Below are 9,352 nucleotides of genomic sequence, written 5' to 3' on the forward strand. Positions count from 1 at the left end.
TTCGCCGCCGCGGGAGCCGCGCCCCGGCGACCGGATCCGCCCGCCCCCGTCCTTCTCCTCAAGATTCCGGCGAGCCCCACCCATCTCCGGTGAGTTCGAGCTCTCTCCGGCGAACCTCGGAGTCTGCACCGCCAGATCTGGTTTTGAGAAACCCTAGGGGTTGACCTCGTTTTTCCCTAAGTCTGCATTATTTTCTAGCATGTTCATCGCATCATAACTTTGCATCCGTAGCTCCGTTTCGCGCGTGTGATATATCAAATTGTTCGTCTGGATGTGCTCTTCATTTAATTCCATTGCACCATGTTTGTTTGAGATCATCTTGATGCCCTAAATGATGTTGCAAGAGTGCTATGTAATGTTAGTTTCTGTTTCTTAACAGATTATGGACATTTGTCATTTTTGCCATGTTTAATGTGTGCCTCTTGTGAACTTGAGCCCTACATGTGATTTGGGCTATGCCATGTCATATTTACAAGGGTGTATGCCATGTATTTTTGTGATCAATGTGGTGAGTAACACAAGCATGCAAAGTAGCTCTCGTGATGTTGCTGATTTCAGGTACTTAGAATTCTTCTAAGTCATTTCCCTGATGTTATTTTTATGCCATGTATTCATGTTGCTACAGAGTGATCCATGCCTCTTTTGAGCATGTTCAGTAAGGATGATTTTGAGATATTGTTATGTTCTATCCATCCATGTCTTTGTTTGCAATTATGGAGCACCCTAGCGTGACTCAATCTTGCTCTACTTTTGCTATAAAATGTTCCTGGCAGATTGTTTATGTGTTAATCAATTTTGCCGAGGTTATTGTAGTTGATCCATGCATGCTATGAGGTTGTTCTTGAGCTATTTGATCATGTCTTCTTGCTTGGTGTATGCTTAGTTTGTCATGCAATGCCTTGTGGTGAGTGCATCGAGCTCGCAAACATGCCTACGTAACTCTGTTTTTGCCATGTCCAGTTTTCTGCCAAGTCTGAATCTGTTAACGAAACTTGCTATGTTTACATGGTTTCCATTGTATCTTCTGAAACTTTTTGGCTTATGATCAGTAAGGGACTTTTGTTATATGCTTTGAGTAGTTTCATGCCATGCCTTGCTTTGCCATGATATGATCATGTAACATGTTGTTATCTTGCCCTAAACATTGCTTCCTGATGTTAAATCCTGACATGTTATTTTTCACTAAGTCTGTGAACCTGATATGTTTTACACTTTTGCCATGCTTGTTTGAACCTGCTATTGAGTGATTTAGCCGTAGCTCAGTGTTCATATTTTGTCAAGCATCTTGAGTAGATCACTGCCATGTGCTTTGTTGCTATGTTAGAGTGCAGTAGCTTAGTTTCTTGATGCATTTTAGTTGGCATCGTGCTGTTAATCGCATAATAGTGCCATTATTGTTTTGTTTGCCTTTTGTAAACCATGCATCCGATTCCGGTGATCCTTATATCGATTTCGACCGAAATCAACTCATCTTTCCAGCGGCACTCTTGGTTTTCCAAGTTGAGGCATGGTTCAATCTTTCCCTTCCGAAGCATGCATATGCATTGCATATCACATCCCGCATATCATGCCATGTTTTGCATCATGTTTCTTGCGCATTGCACCATGGTTGGTCGTGGTTCCCTTTGCTTTTGTTCTTACTTTGGGTAGAGCCGGAAGACGAGTATGTGATCGAGGAACCCGTTGAGTACGCTTATGAGGATCAAGCTTACGTCAACTCGGACAACTTTGCAGGCAAGATGACCATACCCTCGAAATCACTTCTATCTTTGCTTGCTAGTTGCTCGCTCTATTGCTATGCCTATGCCGTAATACCTACCACATGCTTTATCATGCCTCCCATATTGCCATGTCAAACCTCTAACCCACCTTGTCCTAGCAAACCGTTGTTTGGCTATGTTACCGCTTTGCTCAGCCCCTCTTATAGCGTTGCTAGTTGCAGGTGAAGATTGGAGTTTGTTCTTTGTTGGAACATGTTTGTTGTTGGGATATCTTTATTATATCTTGTTTACCTTAATGCACCTATATACTTGGTAAAGGGTGCAAGGCTCAGCCTTATGCCTGGTGTTTTGTTCCACTCTTGCCGCCCTAGTTTCCGTCATACCAGTGTTATGTTCCTTGATTTTGCGTTCCTTATGCGGTTGGGTTATAATGGGAACCCCTTGACAGTTCGCCTTGAATAAAACTCCTCCAGCAAGGCCGAACCTTGGTTTTACCATTTGCCACCTAGCCTTTTTCCCTTGGGTTCCGTAGACTCAAGGGTCATCTTTATTTTAAGCCCCTGGGCCAGTGCTCCTCTGAGTGTTGGTCCAAAACAGAGCCACTTGCAGCGCCACCTTGGGGAAACTTGAGGGTTGGTTTTAGTTGTACATAGTGTTCATCCAGTGTGCCCTGAGAACGAGATACATGCGACTCCTATCGGGATTTGTTGCCACATCGGGCGGCTTTGCTGGACTTGTTTTACCATTGTCGAGATGTCTTATAACCGGGATTCCGAGTCTGATCGGGCCGTCCTGGGAGAAGGAATATCCTTCGTTGACCATGAGAGCTTGTGATGGGCTAAGTTGGAACACCCCTGCAGGGATTTGAACTTTTGAAAGCCGTGCCCGTGGTTATGGGTAGATGGGAATTTGTTAATGTTCGGTTGTAGAAAACTTGACACTAAACTTAATTAAAATGGATCAACAACGTGTGTAGCCATGATGGTCTCTTTTCGGCGGAGTCCGGGAAAAGAACACTGTCTCGTGTTATGCTTGAACACAAGTAGTCTAGGATCACTTCTTGATCATAGATTCTCGAACGTGCTTTGCCTTCTCTTCTCGCTCTCATTTGCGTATGTTAGCCACCATATATGCTAGTGCTTGCTGCAGCTCCACCTCATACCTTTTCCCTACCCATAAGCTTAAATAGTCTTGATCGCGAGGGTGTGAGATTGCTGATTCCCCGTGACTCACAGATTACTTCCAAAACCAGATGTAGGTGCCAATGATACCATTCCAGGAGATGCGACAGAACTCAAATGGGAGTTCGATGAGGACTCATGACGTTACTACGTTTCCTTTCCAGACGATCAGTAGTGGAGCCCAGTTGGGGCGATCAGGGGTCTTATGCATTTGGGGTTGTCTTTATTTTGGTTCCGTAGTCGGACCTTGATTGTATCTGGATGATTGTAATGCTATATTTATGTATTGTGTGAAGTGGCGATTGTAAGCCAACTCTGTACCTCTTTCTTATTCAGTACATGGGATGTCTAAAGATTACCCCTTTTGCGACATGCCTACAATGCGGTTATGCCTCTAAGTCGTGCTCCGACACGTGGGAGATATAGCCGCATCGTGGGTGTTACAAGTTGGTAATCAGAGCCTTCCCCGACTTAGGAGCCCCCTGCTTGATCGAATCGTTGGCGTTGTTGAGTCTAGAAAAATGTTTTGAGTCTTTTAGGATTATATATATCGGAGAGTAGGATTCTTTTTTTTACTCCTCAGTCCCTTCGTCGCTCTGGTGAGGCATCCTGACGTAGAGTTTTGACTCTTCTCTTCTCAAATTTCACTAAAAAAATTTAGGGTCACACCGGTATCTTGGAATCGTTCCAATGGTTTTGTGACGAGAACATTGTTCTTGGTGCCTTCTGACATTTAGGGGTTGTGGCAGTGTCCCGGGGAGTTGAGCTCTGAGGTGCTATCGTCACAATTTTATCGTTGCAATTCTGGAATACCTGAGTTTCGCCGACATCAAAAATCTCTTTTATGCAGTTGTTGGTGAGATAACCTCGATGCCACCCAGTACTGGGGCGGGAGTTCGGGAGTATTGCCATAACTCGTATAACGGATGCTTTTCAAAGGTTGAGGTAAATGATTTCCGAAGGTTTCTTGGTTATGTGTTGAAGGATGGATACAGCTGGATGTAGGATTTGCTAGTTTTGGGTGAGATATTATGCTTCCCCGGTATCCCCAACACCTGATTGCATAACCGGAAAATTTCGGGAGTTTCATAGGTGGGAATTCATGTAGCTCTAGTATTTCTTCCGCAGATATTTGGTTTGTGATTGGGTAATCCTTACCAAGTATTTTTTCATGTCCGTACCTTGTTGTTTTATTCATCTACCTCTATCTAAGTGGCTTCTCAATTTATGGAAGTGTGATCATTTAATTTGGATTTCATTCGTTCATTTTTGTTCGAATGTTAAGGCTACATGTTGCAATTTCGATCCATTTGATTCATCTTGAATATATGTCTTTCAAGATGCTAACGGATGTCACCCTCTTCAGGATGGCTCCTCCAACGCGTCAGAATCCGGAACCGCCGCCACCACCTCCACTTCCGGAGGCATGGCAAGTTGTGATGGCCGCTACCAACGCCAACACGCAGCTGATTATGCAACTCTTGCAAGAGCGCAACCAAGGAAATCAAGGCAATGGCAACAATCAAACTCAGTTTTCTACACTCAACAAGTTCCTCGCAAACCAGCCAAAGACCTTCAGTAACTGTGTCGAGGCCACAGATGCTGATGATTGGATCATGGATATCTGCAAACATTTCGAGTGCAGCAACGTCAGGCCTGAGGACTTTGTCAAGTTTGCCTCGTTCCAACTCAAAGACCAAGCTACGGAGTGGTATCAACAATACAAAGATTCCAAAGGAGGTCGTGTGATTACCTGGGATGATTTCCGCCAAGACTCCAGAGCTCACCACATTTCTCAGAGTGCTGTTGAGAGTAAGCGTGAGGAGTTCCGCAATCTAAAGCAAGGCAGCTTGTCTGTTTACCAATACAACATCATGTTCCAGAAGCTTGCTCGTTTTGCTAAGCAAGACGTCCCTGACAAGAAGAGCATGATTTATCAGTTCAGAGGTGGCCTTAGAGAAGATCTGCAACTAGCGCTCGTGCTTTTCGAGCCGAAAAAGTATGATGAATTCTACAATATGGCACTAAAGCAAGAGGCTGCTCAACTCAAGTGCGATGCTTCCAAGAAGAGAGTCAGGGATGCAACTCCTTCTTCTTCCTCAACTCAAGTGGCAGCTAAGCAGCAAAAGTATTGGTTGCCTCCTCCTCCTCCGTTCTGTCAGCCTTATCAGCAGAAGAGCAAATGTGGCAATGGATCTTCCCACCCACCCAACCCAGGCTTTCAGAACAAGGCTTCATCTCATGCTCCAAGATCAAGTGCTCCGTATCACCGGCCGCTCTCAGAGGTTACTTGCAACAAGTCTCAGCAGAAGGGTCACTATGCAAACAAATGCTTCAACCAGAGGCGTCTTCCGCCTCCTCCTCCTGTGAGATCTACCAGCAATGCAGTGGTCAAGCATAATCCCAAGTTTGCAAAGGTCAACATGACGAACGCAGCTCAGGCAGAGGACTCGTCAGAAGTGATCATGGGTAACCTTCCCGTTAACGATATTCCTGCAGAAGTTCTTTTTGATACTGGTGCATTGCTTTCTTTCATTTCAAGACCTTTTGTTGCCAAGCATGAGTTTGTGACCGAAAAGATTCCTTTCCCGTTGAAGATTGTGTCCCCGGGCAAGCAAATGACATCTAACAATTGCGTCCCGGATGTTTCTATCACGATGGGCGACTATAAGTTTTTGTCCTCTCCAATCTTTCTTGGTAACTCGGATATTGATCTAATTCTCGGCATGGACTGGCTTTCTAAGCACAAGGCTCAGCTTGATTGTGTTGCCAGGCAGATTCAATTGACACACTCGTCTGAGGATGTGATCGTCTTTGCCGCTCGTGATGATACCATTCGACTGTTTTCTCTCAATGAGAAGGGCGAGTTGGATGCAATCTCTCAGATTCCAGTCGTTTGTGAATATCAAGACGTCTTTCCAGAAGAGCTTCCAGGAATGCCTCCTCACCGGCCAGTTGAATTCGTCATCGATCTTGAGCCTGGCACGGAACCTGTTTGCAAACATCCTTACAAGCTTGGACCGAAAGAGTTGAAGGAGCTGAAGAAACAAATCGATGAACAAGAGCGTATGGGTCTGATCCGACCGAGTTCTTCTCCTTGGGGTTGTGGTGTTCTTTTCATCAAGAAGAAGGATGGAACGGACCGACTTTGTGTCGACTACCGCCCATTAAACAAGAAGACCATAAAGAACAAGTACCCACTTCTGAACATTAATGAGCTTTTCGAACAACTCAAGGGTGCTCAAGTATTCTCCAAGCTTGACCTCCGTATGGGTTATCATCAGATTTGCATTCGTGAACAAGACATCCCCAAGACAACATTCAGAACAAGCTTTGGTTCCTATGAATACACTGTCATGTCTTTCGGCCTTGTCAACGCTCCTCCAACATTCTCTCGCATGATGAACTTCATCTTCAACCCATACAGAAATGACTTCGTCTTGGTCTATCTCAATGACATTTTGGTCTTTTCCAAGAACAAGGAGGATCATGCCAAGAACTTGAGATTGGTGCTGGACAAACTCAGAGAACATCAGTTCTATGCGAAGTTTTCAAAGTGCGAGTTTTGGCTCGATGAGGTTCTCTACCTTGGGCATATCATCTCCGCCAAGGGCATAGCTGTTAATCCTGAGAAGGTGTCTGCAATTGTGAATCGGGAACCGCCTCAGAATGTGAAGCAGCTCCGCAGCTTCCTTGGGCTCGCAAGCTATTGCCGAAGGTTCGTTGAGAATTTCTCTAAGATCGCGAAGCCTCTTTCCAACCTCCTCCAGAAGCATGTGAAGTATGTCTGGACGCCTGAATGTGACATCGCTTTCAACACCCTCAAAGAGAAGTTAGTCACAGCTCCAGTTCTGACTCCTCCTGACGAATCCAAACCGTTTGAGGTTTTCTGTGATGCTTCCCTGCAAGGTCTCGGTGCTGTGTTGATGCAAGAGAAGAAAGTTGTCGCCTATACCTCTCGCCAGTTGAAGCCCAACGAAAAGAACTACCCTACTCATGACCTCGAGTTGGCGGTAGTTGTCCATGCTCTTTTAACATGGTGACATCTCTTGCTGGGAAGAAAAGTGGACATCTTCACTGATCATAAGAGTCTCAAGTACATCTTCACTCAGCCAAACCTCAACCTCAGGCAGACTCGTTGGGTCGAAATGATTCAAGAGTATAATCCGAGTATCGAATACACTCCAGGCAATGCCAATGTCATTGCTGACGCATTGAGCAGAAAGGCTTACTGCAACAGTTTGATTCTCAAGCCCTTCCAACCGGAGCTTTGTGAAGCTTTCTGCAAACTTAATCTTCAAGTTGTTCCTCAAGGATTCCTTGCCAACCTCCAAGTCTCTCCTACTTTGGAAGATCAGATTCGTGAGGCTCAACTTCTTGATGCCATGGTGAAGAAGGTGAAGATTGAGATTTCCAAGAGCCAACCCAAGTACAAGTGCTATCGCCTTGATGACAAGGATACTTTATTCTTCGAGGATCGCATTGTTGTTCCTAAGGGTGACCTTCATAAAGTCATTATGAACGAGGCTCACAATTCACTCATATCTATTCATCCTGGAAGTATAAAGATGTACCATGACCTCAAGCAGTCGTATTGGTGGACTCGAATGAAGCGCGAGATTGCTCAGTTCGTGAATGAATGTGATGTCTGCAGAAGAGTGAAAGCAAAACACCAACGAACAGCTGGTCTCCTCCAACCTCTTGCCATTCCAGAATGGAAGTTTGACCATATTGAGATGGACTTCGTGACTGGATTTCCAAAGTCCAAGCGTGGCAATGATGCTATCTTCGTTGTCATCAACAAGCTCACTAAAGTGGCTCATTTTCTTCCTATCAAAGAATCTATCACGGCAACTCAGTTGGCAGAGCTATATACCTCCAGGATTGTCTCCCTGCACGACATTCTGCAGTTGATATCTTCGGATCGTGGAAGCATCTTCACTTCTAAGTTTTGAGATTCCTTCCAGAAGGCCATGGGCACCAGCATTCGCTTCGGCACAACCTTTCATCCTCAAACTAGTGGACAAGTCGAGCGAGTAAATCAAATTGTTGAAGATATGCTCAGGGCATGTGTCATTTCTTTCGGTATGAAGTGGGAAGATTGTCTTCCATATGCCGAGTTCTCCTACAACAACAGCTTCCAAGCGAGTTCGGGCAAGGCCCCATTCGAGATTCTCTATGGTAGAAAGTGTCATACTCCTCTTAACTGGTCAGAGACTGGTGAACGCCAACTTCTACGCAATGACTTGATCACAGAGGCTGAAGAAATGTGCAAAGTCATTCGTGAAAATATCAAAGCCGCACAATCGCTCCAGAAGAGTTACTATGATAGCAAGCATCGTGACTTGGCTTTCGAGATCGGAGACCATGTCTACCTCCGCGTCTCTCCAATGAAAGGTACTCGTCGCTTCGGTATCAAAGGGAAGCTTGCCCTAGATACGTGGGTCCTTTCAAGATCATTGGCAAAAGAGGCGATCTCTCCTATCAACTTGAGCTTCCATCCAACTTTGCAAATGTGCACGACGTGTTTCATGTCTCTCAGCTTCGCAAGTGTTTCAAGACTCCGGACCGCACCATCAACTTCGAAGAAATTGATCTCCAAGAAGACCTATCTTATCATGAGCATCCCGTTGCTATTCTTGAAGAAACTGAGCGCAAGACTCGCAACAAGTCTATCAAATTCCTGAAAGTGAAGTGGTCACATCATTCCGATCGTGAAGCCACCTGGGAACGCGAGAACCACCTCCGTTCCGAATATCCGGAGTTTTTCCAGTCCTAGATCTCGGGACGAGATTCTTTCGTAGTGGTGGAGTGTTGTAACGCCCCGTATGTAACTTGTCATATTTGTATTCCAACTCTTGCCATTTTCGGCAATAAGTTATGATATTCCCTCGTGGCTGGGTTTTGTCTTCGTTTTGTTTTTGTCCTTGTCATGCATCTCATATCATGTCATCATGTGCATCTCATTTGCATACGTGTCCGTCTCATGCATCCGAGCATTTTCCCCGTTGTCTGTTTTGCATTCCGGCACTCCTATGTCCTCCAGCGTCCTCTTTTGCCTCTTTTCATGTGCGGGTGTTAAACGTTCTCAGATTGGACCAAGACTTTCCAAGCGGCCTTAGTTCACTACCGGTAGACCGCCTGTCAAGTTTCGTGCCATTTGAATTTCGTTTGATACTCCAACGGTTAACCGAGGAACCGTAAAGGCCTCTTGTGTGTTGCATCCCAACACCTCTCCAAAGTGGCCCAAAACCTAGCTAAACCCCCTTCCATCCTCTCGGTCATTCAATCACGATCGCGTGGTCGAAAACCGCGCTCCATTTGGAGCCTCCTAGCTCCTATGTATAAATAGGCCTTCCCCGTCCAAATCTCGGATCAAATCCACCCCTAACCCTAGTCTCCCCTTCCTCCGCGCGCCAGACACGTCCGCACCGCCGCCCGCGTCCAACC

Source organism: Triticum aestivum, chromosome 7A, assembly GCF_018294505.1.
Source record: "Triticum aestivum cultivar Chinese Spring chromosome 7A, IWGSC CS RefSeq v2.1, whole genome shotgun sequence".
NCBI classification, from domain to species: Eukaryota; Viridiplantae; Streptophyta; class Magnoliopsida; order Poales; family Poaceae; genus Triticum; species Triticum aestivum.